General features: G+C 43.9%; 1 protein-coding gene and 1 long non-coding RNA gene across 2 annotated transcripts in view; both read right to left on the bottom strand.

Moving 5' to 3' along the window:
- Window positions 1-18,531, bottom strand: part of LOC117516367 (voltage-dependent calcium channel subunit alpha-2/delta-4-like) — a 159,734-nt gene that overhangs the window by 80,846 nt on the left and 60,357 nt on the right. The gene's annotated exons all lie outside the window — the stretch shown is intronic.
- On the bottom strand, window positions 12,347-13,114 carry LOC117516368. The gene is made up of 3 exons (XR_004562375.1): window positions 13,066-13,114; window positions 12,864-12,909; window positions 12,347-12,379 (listed from the first exon to the last, which is right to left on the bottom strand). It is a non-coding gene; the product is annotated as an uncharacterized LOC117516368 (long non-coding RNA).

The raw sequence follows: 18,531 nt of genomic DNA, 5'->3' as shown, positions 1-18,531 counted from the left end.
CATCTCGGGCCACGCGGTGCATTATGGGTAGGCTAAATTTTTCGACTACCAATCCACATGCTATGGTGGCGGAAAGCACAGAGGAGTGCAATGATTTGGATCATTTCAACCGCTGGAAAGTTGGCAGTTTAAAGCATTTTTGTCAGCTCTGCGGATTGCCTGTTACAACCAGGACTATGTTACGGCAGTGGACAGAAACAGAAAGAAGAGCTGGCTGTGCTTGCGTGTGCTGCATCAGTACAGAAACTACAGTTGGTGCTGACAAAGGAGAGCTGCTGTCGAAAATGACCAGTCCTTGTTGATAGTTGGAGACAAACAAATTTCTGACCCCTTGAAGGCAACTGACAGATGGTTAGACAAAGTCCAAAGTCTGAAACTGTGGATTTTGCAGAATATTTGCTAAGCAGGGATGAGAAATCACTACTCCGCCAGCTTCGTAATGACTACAAGGAAGGTGGGTCTCACATATAACCTCTTTGGTATCACGTTTGTTTTGATAAGTTGACAGACAATACGAGGTCTGTTAGGAAGCTATCTGACCTTTTATTTTTTGCAAAAACTATACTCAACAAAAATATAAACGCAACACTTTTGGTTTTGCTCCCATTTTGTATGAGATGAACTCAAAGATCTAAAACTTTTTCCACATACACAATATCACCATTTCCCTCAAATATTGTTCACAAACCAGTCAAAGTCTGTGATAGTGAGCACTTCTCCTTTGCTGAGATAATCCATCCCACCTCACAGGTGTGCCATATCAAGATGCTGGTTAGACATCATGATTAGTGCACAGGTGTGCCTTAGACTGCCCACAATAAAAGGCCACTCTGAAAGGTGCAGTTTTTTTTTATTGGGGGGGGGGGGGGGGGGGATACCAATCAGTATCTGGTGTGACCACCATTTGCCTCATGCAGTGCAACACATCTCCTTCGCATCATCCGTGAAGAGAACACCTCTCCAACGTGCCAAATGCCAGCGAATGTGAGCATTTGCCCACTCAAGTCGGTTATGACGACCAACTGGAGTCAGGTCGAGACCCCGATGAGGACGACGAGCATGGAGATGAGCTTCCCTGAGACGGTTTCTGACAGTTTGTGCAGAAATTCTTTGGTTATGCAAACCGATTGTTCCAGCAGCTGTCCGAGTGGCTGGTCTCAGACGATCTTGGAGGTGAACATGCTGGATGTGGAGGTCCTGGGCTGGTGTGGTTACACGTGGTCTGCGGTTGTGAGGCTGGTTGGATGTACTGCCAAATTCTCTGAAACGCCTTTGGAGACGGCTTATGGTAGAGAAATGAACATTCAATACACGAGCAACAGCTCTGGTTGACATTCCTGCTGTCAGCATGCCAATTGCACGCTCCCTCAAATCTTGCGACATCTGTGGCATTGTGCTGTGTGATAAAACTGCACCTTTCAGAGGGGCCTTTTATTGTGGGCAGTCTAAGGCACACCTGTGCACTAATCATGGTGTCTAACCAGCATCTTGATATGGCACACCTGTGAGGTGGGATGGATTATCTCAGCAAAGGAGAAGTGCTCACTATCACAGACTTTGACTGTTTGTGAACAATATTTGAGGGAAATGGTGATATTGTGTATGTGGAAAAAAGTTTTAGATCTTTGAGTTCATCTCATACAAAATGGGAGCAAAACCAAAAGTGTTGCATTTATATTTTTGTTGAGTGTATATGGATTTGAATCATTTGCGCTTGCATCAGCCAAGCTTGAACCCTTCGTGCGCATGCATGAGTTTTTTCACGCCTGTCAGTTGCGTCATTTGCCTGTGAGCAGGCTTTGAGTGAGCAGTGGTCCAGCCCCCTCGTCGGACTTTTATTGCGAGGATTTGGAGCTTTGCTGCATCAAATTTTTCCATAAACTGTGAGAGACAGCCAGGTGGAAACCATTCGGAAGATTCAGACAGCTTTCAGGGACAATTCTATGGCGATCACACAGATTAAGAGTGTTACAACCGGTTTAAAGATGGCGCACAATGGCGGAGGGCATGCCGCGCTCCGAACGGTGATCGACAGGCTGAAACGACCAGATCATTTCCAAACTGAACGCTGTGTTGATCCGGGACATCGTCTGACTACTACAGAAATGGCAGAAGAGGTGGACATAGCACTTTTTTGGCACATTCCACTGTACGGGAGTTTTTGTCATGAAAAGATGTGCGGAGGAATTTGCGCGTCTGGACGGAGCCGCTAATTGGCGCGGGACAAAAAGCAGCGCCGTGATGAAGCCTCACAGGACATGTTTTTGCATGTCCAGCTCATCCACAATTTCTCGGGATAGTCACATGACTGAAAAGCCACCGAAAGTCCTGTGAGACCAACACGGAGGTGCTTTTGTCCCGCACCATTAGCAGCTCCGTGGCGAATTCCTCCGCTCCTCTTTCCATGACAAAAACTCCTTTAACAGTGGAATGTTATGAAAAGTGCTATGTCCACCTCTTCTGCCATTTCTGTAGTAGTCAGACGATGTCCCGGATCAACACAGCGTTCACTTTGGAAATGATCTGGTCGTTTCAGTCTGTCGATCGCCACTCGGAGCGCGGCGCGCCCTCCGCCATTGTGCACCGTCTTTAAACCGGTTGTAACACTCCTTATCTGTGTGATCGCTATAGAATCGTCCCTGAAAGCCGTCTGAATCTTCCGAATGGTTTCCACCTGGCGTCTCTCACAGTTTCTGGAAAAATTTGATGCAGCAAAGCTCCAAATCGTTCAGATATTTTCCTCACAATAAAAATCCGACGAGGGGGTGGACCACTGCTCACTCAAAGCCTGCTCACAGGCAAATGACGCAACTGACAGGCGTGAAAAAAACTCACACGTGCGCGAAGGTTCAAGCTTGGCTGATGCAAGCGCACTGATCAAATCCATATATTTTTTGCAAAAAATAAAAAGGTCAGATAGTTTTCTAACAGACCTCGTATGTGCATGCATGCAATTTGTTTATAGAAAATGTCAATTTTACAATATTACGAGCCACGTCATTCATGGCGTGACATTACAGTCATAAGCTGATGCACAAAAACAGCTCATCAGCCACATTATAATTCGGCACAGTTTCAGGATATTGACAAAATAAATGTGTGCAAGAAACTTACAATTTTAGTCCGTCTTTTACGTCCGTCTGGATCTTTCTTTTCTGTGAGGAAATTGTGGTAGCATGAACAGAGGTTTACAACCACATTTCTTCTTCTTTGTCTTGTGTGGACTCGGCGGAGCGTTGCAATCGTGTGTTTTTCAGCCACTTCAAGCCTATAAATTCTGTTTGAGCATTTGTAAAAACAGCACAATGCGCCCCTGTCCATTATTGTATGTGTCACTTAAGCCTTTGAAACAATCCTGTAAGCCTTAAATTTTACAGTCCGCTAATGCTACTGTATAAGAAATTCAGTGGGGAGCGGTGTGAGTTTGGTATGCTGGAATGTTTGACCCGTTTGACCCACGCATGCGCCGATTCGTTGCGCACTTCACTTATTCAAGACGCTGTTGGCCACAAAAGTTCCTGTTTCAAATACAGTCATCCACCACTAGATGGCACCACATTGTGACATTGTGACTTGCCAGCAGCAACCACTCATGTCATGTGACTATGATTTTTTTAATGGTGTAACGTTGACCATGGTCACCTGGAAACTCTGATCTTTACGGTCACATCTGGACAAATCACCAGATTTACCCACCATCTTTTATATTTTATTATTTCTAATAAGCACCACAGAAAACTTCTTTATTGTTCTTGAGGTATCGCAGCTTTAAAAATGGGGCACGGCACTGATTTTACTGTAAAAACGAGCAGAACAGAAACAAACGCTACATTCAATAAGTCGTAACTTTTGAGCTACTCGTGCTAAATGCATGAAACTTTCAGGAGGTGTTCTGTGGTAAGAAATGTCTGTAACTGCTATAACAGAAGACCTACAGTTGTGTATTTGTCAGTTTATAAATGGCTGAAAACTGTAAAAAGAAAAAAAACAAAAAAATCCAGGGCTTTGGAGCAGATTTGGCCCTCTGTATTTCCACATAGATGCTCATCAGCTCTTTCAAATTGTGATATTTATTTCTGGTGTTATAGGTGGCCAAGTGGTTAATGCGCTTGGTTTCAGTGCAGAAGGTTCCGGGTTCAAATCCCACCCGTGCCACATTTTTCCATGTAATGTGGAATTGCGTCAGGTAGGGCATCCGGTGTAAAACCTGTGCCAATTCAACATGCAGATCCACCTCGGATTTACTGTGGCGACCCCGAGTGCAAACAAGGGAGCAGCCGAAGGGACTTACTGTTTCTGGTGTTATAGTATGATTTTAGTGGCAAAGAATTTTTCTGAAAGAAATAAAATTTTTGATTTGTGGCATTTGTGATCACTGGGGCCCTTAGGTTGAAAGTGTACATGCACACACACACACAGTCGGTTTATATATTAGGTCATGACCCGCTCACTGGTGCCCTTATTTTCACAGTTCACGTGGTACTCAGGTCAGGTAGCAGCATCACACTTTACTTACTACGTAGTGGCGACTGGCTAGGGTACACTTTGATTACAATCCGAATGGCCAGCGAACATGTGCGAGTTTTAAGCCAAGCATTTTTTCATTTAAAATGGAGCTGGTGTGTGGCTGTCAGAGCGTTGCACCTTTTGCTGTCATTTTATCATCATTCATTGACTCTCATGAATGTTACAAATTGCTCTGTGAAAATTAATGATGACAACATACACACAATACAACGTAAATTATTACACCTTAACCATAGAAGTAGAGAGATGGAACACCAGTCTTTTGCTCTGCAACCAGCGCTTCGCTCACAGGTATTATAAACTCCAATTTTGCTGGGAACCGACGATATCAAACATCACAAAATAAGGTGAAAAATAAACATATATTGATCAATCAATGTGAATAATTTACAGAGCCTTACATTTTGTAGCTGCCGCGATTACCGTTCAGAGTCACTCTGCTCTCAAAATGAAAATGCTTTGTCGGTGCTGCAAAGGTGTGGAAACAAAAATCAAGATATAATCCACGTATCCCACATGTCAGGAACTATTCAGATGAAATATACCTTATAAAAATATAGATCTTGCAGTCGATTAGCAACAAGGCAAGTTTTAAGACAGTAAATTTCATTCAGTCAGCTAAGGGAAGAGGAACGCCACCCTTTTATTGTTTTTTTTAATGTGATATTACCATCTACTTCATTATTTTATAGTCTGATTCTCGGTGCTACTGTATTTATTGTTGTTTCGCTTCTCTGAAACTTGTTACTAAATTTGTTGTCCTCTACACTTCTACAGGGATACAGTTGCTATTTTCATTTATTAAGATCTTATTGCTCTCTGTTCAATTTGTACTTTATTTCATTGGTGTCCCCATGTAAATGATTACAGACGTTTTGATGATGCAGGGGCTCAGATGCTTCTCAAGCAATGTGTGCAGTTCTGAAACACAAAACTTTTATGTAAATTTAAATCATACAACCTTGCTGGTGATTTTTCCAAACATTTGGCAGCTTGATAGAAACTGAAGGCAGGTGTCCAGTACTTCATGATGCCTCTCATATGTTCTTTGATTTGTGTGGACTGAAATAATGATGCATATTTCATCATCTTGACTGTGTGATACCTCAATGATATTGAAATACAACCCCAATTCCAATGAAGTTGGGACGTTGTGTAAAATGTAAATAAAACAGAATGCAATGATTTGTAAATCCTCTTCAACCTATATTCAATTGAATACACACAAAGACAAGATATTTAATGTTCAAACTGATAAACTTTATTGTTTTTGTGCAAATATTTGCTCATTTGAAATGGATGCCTGCAACACGTTTCTAAAAAGCTGGGACAGTGGTATGTTTCCCACTGTGTTACATCACCTTTCCTTCTAACAACACTCAATAAGCGTTTGGGAACTGAGGACACTAATTGTTGAAGCTTTGTAGGTGGAATTCTTTCCCATTCTTGCTTGATGTACGACTTCAGTTGTTCAACAGTCCGGGTCTCCGTATTTTGCGCTTCATAATGCGCCACACATTTTCAATGGGTGACAGGTCTGGACTGCAGGTAGGCCAGGTAATAATCTGGATGGTCTTTTTCCTCTTTTGTCCGGAGGACACGACGTCCTCGATTTCCAAAAACAGTTTGAAATGTGGACTCATCAGACCACAGCACACTTTTCCACTTTGTCTGTCCATTTCAAATGAGCTCAGGCCCAGAGAAGGCGGCGGCATTTCTAGATGTTGTTGATGTTTGGCTTTCACTTTGCATGGTAGAGTTTTAACTTGCACTTGTAGATGTAGCGATGAACTGTGTTAACTGTCAATGGTTTTCCAAAGTGTTCCTGAGCCTGAGTTCCTGAGTAAGATCCTTTACACAATGATGTCAGTTTTTAATGGAGTGCCGCCTGAGGGATTGAAGGTCACGGGCATTCAATGTTGGTTTTTGGCCTTGCTTCTTACGTGCAGAAAGTTCTCCAGATTCTCTGAATCTTCTGATTATATTATGGACTGTAGATGATGGAATCCCTAAATTTCTTGCAACTGAACATTGAGAAAAATTGTTCTTAAACTGTTGGACTTTTTTCACACAGTTGTTCACAAAGTGGTGATCCTCACCCCATCTTTGCTTGTGAATGGCTGAGCCTTTTGGGGATGCTCCTTTTATACCCAATCATGACACTCACCTGTTTCCAAACAGGTGTTCTTTGAGCATTCATCAACTTTCCCAGTCTTTTGTGGCCACTGTCCCAGCTTTTCTGAAACGTGTTGCAGGCATCCATTTCAAAATGAGCAAATATCTGCACAAAACAATACAGTTTATCAGTTTGAACATTAAATATCTTGTCTTTGTGGTGTATTCAATTGAATATAGGTTGAAGAGGACTTGCAAATCATTGTATTCTGTTTTATTTACATTTTACACAATGTTCCAACTTCATTGGAATCGGGGTTGTAATTTTGAGTTTTGGTTCTTCTGGAATAATATCAGGATCTTCAAGATTGATGCCAGCCAATATTCTTTAAAATCCTGGGAAAAAAGAGAAATTGGTGCAGTGAGGCCGACAACCTTCTGATATTGCCCACATCTCTGCAAGTTGCCGTTGGACTGACTAAAATCTCCACCCCAATACACACACACATATATGTGTGTGTGTGTGTGTGTGTGTATATGTATGTATATATATATATATATATATATAGAGAGAGAGAGAGAGAGAGAGGAGAGAGAGAGAGAGAGAGAGAGAGAGAGAGAGAGAGAGAGGTTTTTTATGTTTGAGAGGTCACTCACATTTTTGAGGTGCAAAGGTGCAGATATTTTTTTCAAACTGAGTTGTAACTTTGTGGAAAGCCTTCCTCATCTGTGGTAAATGCTCCAAGTGTGATTACTTAAAAAAAAATACTATAATTATTTTACGGTGTTTGATTTTTATTGATTGGCGATTTTATTATGGTGTTTGATGACTTTTACTGTGCTATTTATGAGTTTTATAAGGTTATATTTATGAGTTTTACTATGATGGTGATGGTTCCCTCTCCGGGAACCATCACCTTATCGTGGTGGAGAGGTTTGTGTGCCGCTATGAAGCTCCAGACAAATTGGTCTCAGGCGAATGGTTCACAAGGCATCATGACAGAACGAGGCAGAGGAAACGTGACCCGGCCCGGAGGAAGCCCGGGGCCCTCATCTGGAGCAAGGCCCGGATGTAGGGCCCGTCACCGAGCACCTGGTGGCTAGGCTTGCCACGGAGCCCAGTCGAGCACAGCCCAAAAAAGCAACATGGACTTTCCATCTCCACCCTGTGGGCTCACCACCCACAGGGGAAACCGCTGGTGTTGGGTGCGCTGTCCTTTTTTGTGTGGCAGTGAAAGTTGAGGGCCTCGACAGAGCAGACCTGGGCAGCAGGGGCTAGCTCTGGGGGTGTGGAACATCACCTTGCTATGGGGGAAGGAGCTGGAGATTGTGCGGGAGGTGGAGTGGAGCAATACCAGTTAGATCTGGTGGGTCTCACGTCCACGCACTGCCTGGCTCCGGAACCACTCTCCTTGATAGGGGTTGGACGTTATCTCTGGGGTTGCCCAGGGAGTGAGGCGCCATGCGTGTGTGGGATACTCACTTGTCCCCGGCTGAGTGCCGCTACGTTGGAGTTTACTCCAGTAGACGAGAGATCGCCTCACTGCGTCTTCGGGTGGTGGGGGGAAAACTCTGACTGTTTGTGCATATGCACCGAACAGCATTTTGGAGTATTCGGCCTTCTTGGAATCCCTGAATGGAGTCCCGTATGGGGATCCGGTAGGGGATTCCACTGTTTTGCTGGGGACTTCAACGCACACATGAGCAATGACAGACACACCTGGAGAGGTGTGATTGGGAGGAATGGCCTCCCTGATCTAAACCCAAATGGTCGTTTGTTACTGGACTTCTGTGCTAGTCATGGACTGTCCATAATGAACACCATGTTCGAACATAAGGATGCTCATAAGTGTACATGGTACCAGAGTACCCTAGGCCGAAAATTGATGATCGATTTTGTGATCGTATCATCTGATTTGAGGCCGCATGTTCTGGACACTCGGGTGAATAGAGGGGCAGAGCTGTCAACTGATCACCATCTGGTGTTGAATTGGATCTGAGGGTGGGGGAGGACTTTGGACAACCCTGGTAAGCCCAAACGGATAGTGCGGGTGAACTGGGAACATCTGGAGGAGCTCACTGTCTGACAGTTCTTCAACTCACACCTCAGGCAGAGTTTCTCAAGCATCCCTGTGGACGTTGGGGGCATTGAACCAGAATGGGCAATGTTCAAAGCTTTCATTGCTGAAGCTGCAGTGGGGAGCTGTGGCCTGAAGGTCTTAGGTGCCTCAAGGGGCGGCAACCCTCAAACACCGTGGTAGACACCAGTGGTCAGGGAAGCCGTCTGACTGAAGGAGTCCTTCTGGTGCCCTCTATAATACGGGCAGAGCTGGAAGCTGATGGAGGATTTTCATCAGTTTCCCTGGTGGAAGTCACTGAGGTAGTCAAACAAGTCCGCAGTGGCAAGGCCCCAGGGGTTGATGAGATCTGTCCAGAAATGCTGAAGGCTCTGGGTGTGGAGGGATTGTCTTGGATGAGATGTCTCTTCAACATTGCGTTGAGGTTTGGGACAGTGCCAAAGGAGTGGAAACTGGGGTGGTGGTCTCCATATTTAAAAAGGGGGACCAAAGAGTGTGTGCCAACTACAGGGGCATCACACTACTCAGCCTCCCTGGTAAAGTCTACTCCAGGGCGCTGGAAAGGAGGGTTCAACCTATAGTTGAACCTCTGATTGAAGAGGAACAATGCGGGATCTGTCCTCGTCGTGGAACAACCGACCAGCTCTTTACTCTCTTAAGGATCCTGGAGGGTGCCTGGGAGTATACCCACCCAGTCTACATGGTTTTTTGGACTTGGAGAAGGCGTATGATTGGGTAGGGAGATACTGTGAGAAGTGCTGCAGGAGTATGGAGTGAGGGGGTCCCTTCTCAGGGCTACCCAATCTCTGTACTCGAGAGCTGTGTTCAGGTGCTCGGCAGTAAGTCGGACTCGTTTCCGGTGGAGGTTGGCCTCCGCCAGGGCTGGGCCTTGTCACCAATCCTGTTTGTGATATTCATGGACAGGATATCAAGACGTAGTAGGGGGTAGGAGGATTTCCGGTTGGTGGGCTCAGGGTCTCATCGCTGCTTTTGCAGATGATGTGGTCCTGTTGGCTTCAGCAGCCGGTGACCTCCAACACTCACTGGATCGGTTCACAGCCGAGTGTGAAGCAGCTGGGATGAGGATCAACACCTCTAAATCTGAGGCCATGGTTCTCAGCAGGAAACCGATGGATTGCCTACTCCAAATGAAGGAGTTCAAGTACCTCGGGGTCTTGTTCACGAGTTAGGAGATGATGGAGCGTGAGACTGGCCAGAGAATCGGCGCAGCAGCAGGGCGGTGTTGCATTCGCTCTACCATACTGTTGTGACGAAAAGGGAGCGGACCCAAAAGGCGAAGCTCTCGATCTACTGGTCAATCTTCGTTCCTACTCTCACCTATGGTCATGAGGGTTGGGTCATGACCGAAAGAACTAGATCGCGGGTACAAGCGGCTGAAATGGGCTTCCTCAGGAGGGTGGCTGGTATCTCCCTTAGAGATAGGGTGAGAAGTTTGGTCATCTGTGGGGAGCTCGGAGTAGAGTCGCTGCTCCTTTGCATTGAAAGGAGCCAGCTGAGGTGGTTCGGGCATCTGGTAAGGATGCCTCCTGGGCGCCTTCCAAGGCGCCTCCCTAGACCCAGGACTAGGTGGAGAGATTATATCTCCATGCTGGCCTGGTAACGCCTAGGGATCCCCCAATCAGAGGTGGTCAATGTGGCACGGGAAAGGGAAGTCTGGGGACCCCTGCTGGAGCTGTTGCCCCCGCGACCCGAACCCGGAAAAGTGGTTAATGATAAGTGACTATGATGCTTTTTTAAATGATTAATGATGTGTGCTTTTATTGTATTTTTATAGATGTTTTATGAATAATTAATGATTACTGATCGTGATTTTCCATCACAGTTGTTGACCGTCTGTATGCTCTTATCAATAATATTATCAAGTTTTGTCCTGAATACGATTTAAAATCAACAAGCACTTCATTCAAGCTACACTTTGAACATACTTTGAGGGGAAAACTTGCTGAAGCCACGGCAGATAAAGCAAGAAAACACCCAGAAACTGTACTTTAAAAGCGCAACTGCTGTTATTTCTGGCAGACTACCGGGCATTAATTAACCCAACTCTCACAGCTGAGTGGCTGAAATCTCGGGGTCGCTAACTCACAAACAGAACTCAATGGAATGAGATCTTGAGTTGGCATTCCAGTCCCTCTACACTTATGACCTTAACTAAGGGGACATGAAATATACAATGACATGGATAAATCTCAGCTCTATTACCCGTGTGTAGAACGGGGAACTCAGCTAGTCTAATATATAAGGGACTGTGTGTGTGTGTGTGCATTGTTGATTGCTGTGCATAGCGAACACTCTCTCTCTCTCTCTCTCTCTCTCATATATATGAGGTCTTTTAGAAAACTATCCTACCTTTTTATTTTTAAAAAAACTATATGGATTTGAATGACGTGCGATTACACCAATCATGCTTGAACCCTCGTGCGCATGCGTGAGTTTTTTCACGCGTCGGTGACGTCATTTCCTTGTGGGCAGGCCTTGAGTGAGATGTGGTCCCGCCCTCTCGGCTGAATTCCTTTGTTTCACACGCTGCTCGAGACGGCGCGCGTTGCTTTATCAACATTTTTTCTGGACCTGTGAGGAATATCCGAGTGGACACTATTCGAGAAATTAAGCTGGTTTTCGGTGAAAAGTTTAATGGCTGATGAGAGATTATAGGGTGTTTCTGTCGGTGTAAGGACTTCCCACGGAGCGGGATGTCGTGCAGCGCTTCAAGGCGCCGTCGTCGGCCGTTTCGAGCTGAAAACATCCTAATTTAAGGCTTAATTCACCCAGGACGTCGTGAGAGAACAGAGAAGATTCAGAAGAGGCCGGCATGAGGACTTTATGCGGACATTCCACTGTTTAAGGACATTTTTTAATGAAAGACGTGCGCGCAAATTCGCCGAGTCGTTTCCGTGACGACTCGGCAAATCTGTGTGCGCCGTGACAGGAAAAACACCTTCGTGTTGAAAACCATTTGTAAAATTCAGGCGGCTTTTGATGGCTTTCAACAAGTGAATAACTGAGAAATTGTTTAACAGCTTGGGCATGTTCCAACTTGCCCGTTAAGGTTTCCAACGGAGGTGTTTTTCCTGTCGCGACCCCCCGTGGTCGGGTCCGGCCCGACATGCGACTCTGCCCGCACGTTTTTCATTACAAAATGTCCGTTAACAATGGAATGTCCGAATAAACTCCTCATGCCTTCTTCTGAAAGTTCTCTTCTCTGATGACTTAGGGTCAACAGAGCCTGAAATGTGGAAGTTTTCAACTTGAAACGGTGAGACGCTGCCGCCTCGAAGCGCAGATCGCCGTCAGGTGCCGTGGGCCATCCTTACGGCGACACTACCAGACCAAAATCTCTCATCAGCTGTTAAAATTTTTACGAAAAACCAGCTGAATTTATCGAATGGTGTCCACTCAGTTGTGCCTTACAGTTTGAAAAAATTTTGATCAAACAAGCAGCAGTCTCTGAGCCATTCCTAAACACAGTTTTATGACAGTGGACGAGCCAATCAAATGACACTTGGAAACAACTGTCTTTGTAAATCGGGACATAAACTCACACTCCAGGTCCAGTTCTTTCCCAGCAGGTAGCGGACGGCAGCCTCAAGTGAGTGTATTTACGATGGGCGGGGTCAATATCCGTCTCGCAGTACGTCCTGAGGAACAGACACCAGGTTGAAGAGCATCACAAAGACCAGTCTGGATGAAGCTGACAGCTGAAACATCTCAGACCTGAAACACGATTCTAAAAACAAATGATTCAATTCTCTGAGGAAAAAAGAATTCTGACTCCTGCTGGCCACGCCCCACTGGCCTTCTAACAACGATGAACACAGTCATTTTTAAATCTCCCATTCTTCCGTTAAACACAGTGATCACATGGTTGTGGTTTCAGATCCCATGTAGAAACTCTCCAGACATTTTGTGCATAATACAACTCATTTTAGATGTCTGTGACATAGTTACAAACTTCTGTTTGTTCTCTAAGACACGCCCACTGAGCCGGTCTGCACAGTAAGAGACACGCCCCCACACTCTGTGCCTCTGGAGAGGAGGCATGCCTGGGGTTTTTAGTCTTCGTTGTTTTCGGGTGGTGCGGTTTGACTTCACGTTGAAGTGGTCAGTTATTTTCAGACGTACCACTCAGAGGCGATTGTCAGGTCCGGAGACGTGAGGTCATGCAAGCCTGCAGAGGTAAAAAGAAAGGAAGTAAAAATCACTGCTACACTTACCAGATCACTGTTTACATCTTCAAAAGTCAACTTCATGATTTCAATTGAAGTTATAACACATGACAAAAACACAGCTGTTTGCTCACTCAGGGCATTGTGGGAAATCTCACCTTCCTCCACAGACACGTTTCCCATGAACATCAGCTGGCCGTGATCCCGTCAGCACCATCCCAAAACTACACACAAGACACACTTTAAAAGACAAAACTCACAAAATATGCTGCCACCTAGTGGACAACTCACATATACAAACTACTGTGTGAAATGTCATGGGGGGCATTAGAGTCCCTTAACTGAGGAGAGCAGCAGCAACTTAGAACATGGCGCCATTTTGGTTCCAACTGCGCTGAACTACAGAATGAACCTTTTTTAAATCATTTAACCCATACAGCAACAGATCCAGGTACAGGTGCTATCAAAATAAATATAAAAATAATGCAAAATGCTTCTCTCACCCCCGCCACTGGTCAGCAATATTCCATTTCTTCCTTTATCAACTGTGTAGTAGTATGTATGTATTGTACCTTTTAAAGGGTCCCTGTGGACCGGCACATACAGGCCAAACACAACGTCAACTCAGCCTACGGACAGCTGAACGTAAAACAGACTTATACATTAGCTACTTTGGAACTGTTTGGTTTAAATGAGGACTTAAATCTAACTTGCTTTCTTTAATATTCATTGTTTTCTTTGGGGTATATTTTTATACTGTTTTTATTCAGTTGGGATGGTTTGTTTCCAATTATCAATCAATCAATCAATCAATTTTTTTTATATAGCGCCAAATCACAACAAACAGTTGCCCCAAGGCGCTTTATATTGTAAGGCAAGGCCATACATAATTATGTAAAACCCCAACGGTCAAAACGACCCCCTGTGAGCAAGCACTTGGCTACAGTGGGAAGGAAAAACTCCCTTTTAACAGGAAGAAACCTCCAGCAGAACCAGGCTCAGGGAGGGGCAGTCTTCTGCTGGACTGGTTGGGGCTGAGGGAGAGAACCAGGAAAAAGACATGCTGTGGAGGGGAGCAGAGATCGATCACTAATGATTAAATGCAGAGTGGTGCATACAGAGCAAGAAAAGAAAGAAACAGTGCATCATGGGAACCCCCAGCAGTCTACGTCTATAGCAGCATAACTAAGGGATGGTTCAGGGTCACCTGATCCAGCCCTAACTATAAGCTTTAGCAAAAAGGAAAGTTTTAAGCCTAATCTTAAAGTAAGAGGGTGTCTGTCTCCCTGATCTGAATTGGGAGCTGGTTCCACAGGAGAGGAGCCTGAAAGCTGAAGGCTCTGCCTCCCATTCTACTCTTACAAACCTAGGAACTACAGTAAGCCTGCAGTCTGAGAGCGAAGCGCTCTATTGGGGTGATATGGTACTACGAGGTCCCTAAGATAAGATGGGACCTGATTATTCAAAACCTTATAAGTAAGAAGAAGAATTTTAATTCTATTCTAGAATAACAGGAAGCCAATGAAGAGAGGCAATATGGGTGAGATATGCTCTCTCCTTCTAGTCCCCGTCAGTACTCTAGCTGCAGCATTTTGAATTAACTGAAGGCTTTTTAGGGAACTTTTAGGACAAACCTGATAATAATGAATTACAATAGTCCAGCCCTAGAGGAAATAATGCATGAATTAGTTTTTCAGCATCACTCTGAGGACAAGACCTTTCTGATTTTAGAGATATTGCGTAAATGCAAAAAGCAGTCCTACATATTTGTTTAATATGCGCTTTGAATGACATATCCTGATCAAAATGACTCCAAGATTTCTCACAGTATTACTAGAGGTCAGGGTAATGCCATCCAGAGTAAGGATCTGGTTAGACACCATGTTTCTAAGATTTGTGGGGCCAAGTACAATAACTTCAGTTTTATCTGAGTTTAAAAGCAGGAAATTAGAGGTCATCCATGTCTTTATGTCTGTAAGACAATCCTGCAGTTTAGCTAATTGGTGTGTGTCCTCTGGCTTCATGGATAGATAAAGCTGGTTATCATCTGCGTAACAATGAAAATTTAAGCAATACCGTCTAATAATACTGCCTAAGGGAAGCATGTATAAAGTAAATAAAATTGGTCCTAGCACAGAACCTTGTGGAACTCCATAATTAACTTTAGTCTGTGAAGAAGATTCCCCATTTACATGAACAAATTGTAATCTATTAGACAAATATGATTCAAACCACCGCAGCGCAGTGCCTTTAATACCTATGGCATGCTCTAATCTCTGTAATAAAATTTTATGGTCAACAGTATCAAAAGCAGCAACTGAGGTCTAACAGAACAAGCACAGAGATGAGTCCACTGTCCGAGGCCATAAGAAGATCATTTGTAACCTTCACTAATGCTGTTTCTGTACTATGATGAATTCTAAAACCTGACTGAAACTCTTCAAATAGACCATGCTCTGCAGTTGATCAGTTAGCGTTTTACAACTACCCTTTCAAGAATTTTTGAGAGAAAAGGAAGGTTGGAGATTGGCCTATAATTAGCTAAGATAGCCTGGGTCAAGTGATGGCTTTTTAAGTAATGGTTTAATTACTGCCACCTTAAAAGCCTGTGGTACATAGCCAACTAATAAAGATAGATTGATCATATTTAAGATCGAAGCATTAATTAATGGTAGGGCTTCCTTGAGCAGCCTGGTAGGAATGGGGTCTAATAAACATGTTGATGGTTGGATGAAGTAACTAATGAGAATAACTCAGACAGAATTATGTCTGCATAATTCAAGTGCAGCGCCTTGATTGAAGGTGGTTAACGCCCCGTTTACGCGCGATGACACCTGCTCCTGATTAGTATTTAAGGCTGTAACCATCCATATTTTTCAAGGACCTTTAATAAATTTTTGCACAGACAGACCAATGGTTCTCCTTTTCTAAAAAATAAAATAGTGAAGCTATCAAATTTACATGAAGTTACAATTTATGATGACTTATTTAATTAATTTAAAGTCTGATTTATGCTTCTGTAACTCCGGTCATACAATGCGTGTGTGACCAGTTTTAAAGTTCTTCATCTCTGGTTTTGCTTTATTCTGGATTAATGTGACCTTCAACAAGCTTTTCTTTCTACAATCATCACCTACAAATCAAAGGTAAGAGGAACATTTCCTCTTTTACCGACTTAGTGCTGTAAAGTTGTGAACTTTTCTGATCCATTTGTAATCAGCGTGCACACTGAAAAAACTATTATAATATGAGGGCAGACAAAGGATTAAAAGCAGAAAAGTGTCAAATCACAGTCTTTTGTGTCTGATTTAACAGGTGCATGTCAGGCTGCAGGTGCAAGTCTGAACACGGTGTGAAAAAGAATAAACGTCAGAGTTTTAATCACAGAAATGACTCTGGTCCCACTTTTCTCAAATCGGCAAGTGTCAGAGCTGAACTTTAATTTGTACCTCTGTTACTGTGCACATCCAGACTGATCGTGGTTTTTAATGGAAACACATTGTGATCAGACGGAACATTGAACATGTGAGCGTAGAAGCCATTATATACGGTGTTTATTACATGGAAAACGATACAAAAACTTTGGGACTTTTTTTGTCCGGTGACTGTGAATATCTGTTTTATACGATGACGGTTTAGGTGAGTTTTACTGAACATGGGACTGAACAATAAATTTATCTCTCAAAGCTTTGATGATGAAGTCGCTTCCATCCCACACGGCTGACTTTATTTTCCCAAATGTTTTTTTTGTTCAGATCTGAAGGGAATCTGTACATGTTGAAATCCTTGTTGTGTCTGTTTGTGCCTCCAAATGCACACAACCCATCATTTTCAGAGAATAAATAAATAAAAATACCTGGATTTAGATACAGACAGATTAAACAGCGAACACTATTCTGGAACCAAGATGGCACCACAGTCACATGACTGATTTTTTTCAACTTGTCACGTCATTACTCTCTCAATCAAGGGACTCTAGGGGACATCACCTGCTCCCACATCTGACCCTTCAACACTAAAATGTGGATGACAAACATAGCTGCTTGGGACTCCGGAGAGGGGCGGTTGCATCTCCACCTCTTTCCTCTATCTCTGCTCCAACCGTCAAAGTCCTTACTTCATGAGGCTGTGAATTCTTCAAACTATATTGGATTAATCATGGAATTGATCAGCTGGTCGCTGAACGCTACTGACACCATTTTTTCTACAAGAAGATCAGGGCCGAGGGACCCTGCGTGCCCAGATGGAATCTACCCTGCAGGCTATGTTCTCAACGCCTGGGAGACGTGGCGTGTGGCATGCTTTGTGCCATTCTCTGTGGAGGACGTTGAGGATTTATTCATATTTGGTTCCATAGTAGGAGGGCTGGTACTTATTGGCTTATGTGCTGCCCTGACCTACTGGAAGATTGGCAAGACCATGACCCCTCACTTGTCCATCATGATTAATGAGTTGGGGAAGGCGATGCATTCTCAGACTGCGTTAATGAACTCAGACGCAAATTGGATCACATCTTGGAGCAAATGCACACCTTGCAGGGGAAGGTGAAAGATTTCAGAGACTGGGAAAATTTATATATTGGGATCTGGTTTGTTAATGTGAAGCTGTAAAAATGTTTTCACTGCTCAACCACAAACACAGCAGGCTTATCAGCCTCTGAAGGACAAAATGCCCCATTGTTTTTCCTCCAGAAGAATCTCTACGGCCTGGGGAACATGGCTGCCTCCTTATCTCTCTAACTCCAGCACACAAGAAGAGATACTGACTCACACATGGACAGAGACTGAAGCATGCTCCACCTCTCGCCTACCTCCCCTCCTGCCCCCATCACACACCCCATCCCGGCCACCACTCACGCCATCCCTTTTCCCTCCAGGAGCTGCGACAGGTCCCCGTTCCCCCCAAGCTGGCGGCTGCGCGACTCCAGTTGCAGCGGCTACCACACACTCACATCACCTCAATTCTGAAAACGGACTGTTTCAAGTTTAGTGCACATAAACAATGTCAAATGTATATGTCTTGTCTTAATTCTGATGTGTACCATTATTATGGTAAACAAGTAATAATTGTGGATAATTATAGTGGGCAATTTTAACATCCACACAGATGCTGAGAATGACAGCCTCAACACTGCATTTAATCTATTATTAGACTCAATTGGCTTTGCTCAAATGTAAATGAGTCCACCCACCACTTTAATCATATCTTAGATCTTGTTCTGACTTATGGTATGGAAATTGAAGACTTAACAGTATTCCCTGAAAACTCCCTTCTGTCTGATCATTTCTTAATAACATTTACATTTACTCTGATGGACTACCCAGCAGTGGGGAATAAGTTTCATTACACTAGAAGTCTTTCAGAAAGCGCTGTAACTAGGTTTAAGGATATGATACCTTCTTTATGTTCTCTAATGCCATATACCAACACAGTGCAGAGTAGCTACCTAAACTCTGTAAGTGAGATAGATTATCTCGTCAATAGTTTTACCTCCTCATTGAAGACAACTTTGGATGCTGTAGCTCCTCTGAGAAAGAGAGCTTTAAATCAGAAGTGCCTGACTCCGTGGTATAACTCACAAACTCGCAGCTTAAAGTAGATAACCCATAAGTTGGAGAGGAAAT

Source organism: Thalassophryne amazonica, chromosome 8 (genome assembly GCF_902500255.1).
Source record: "Thalassophryne amazonica chromosome 8, fThaAma1.1, whole genome shotgun sequence".
NCBI lineage: Eukaryota > Metazoa > Chordata > Actinopteri > Batrachoidiformes > Batrachoididae > Thalassophryne > Thalassophryne amazonica.
The sequence above is the reverse complement of the archived record's forward strand: the minus strand, read 5'-3'. Positions and strand labels throughout refer to the sequence as shown.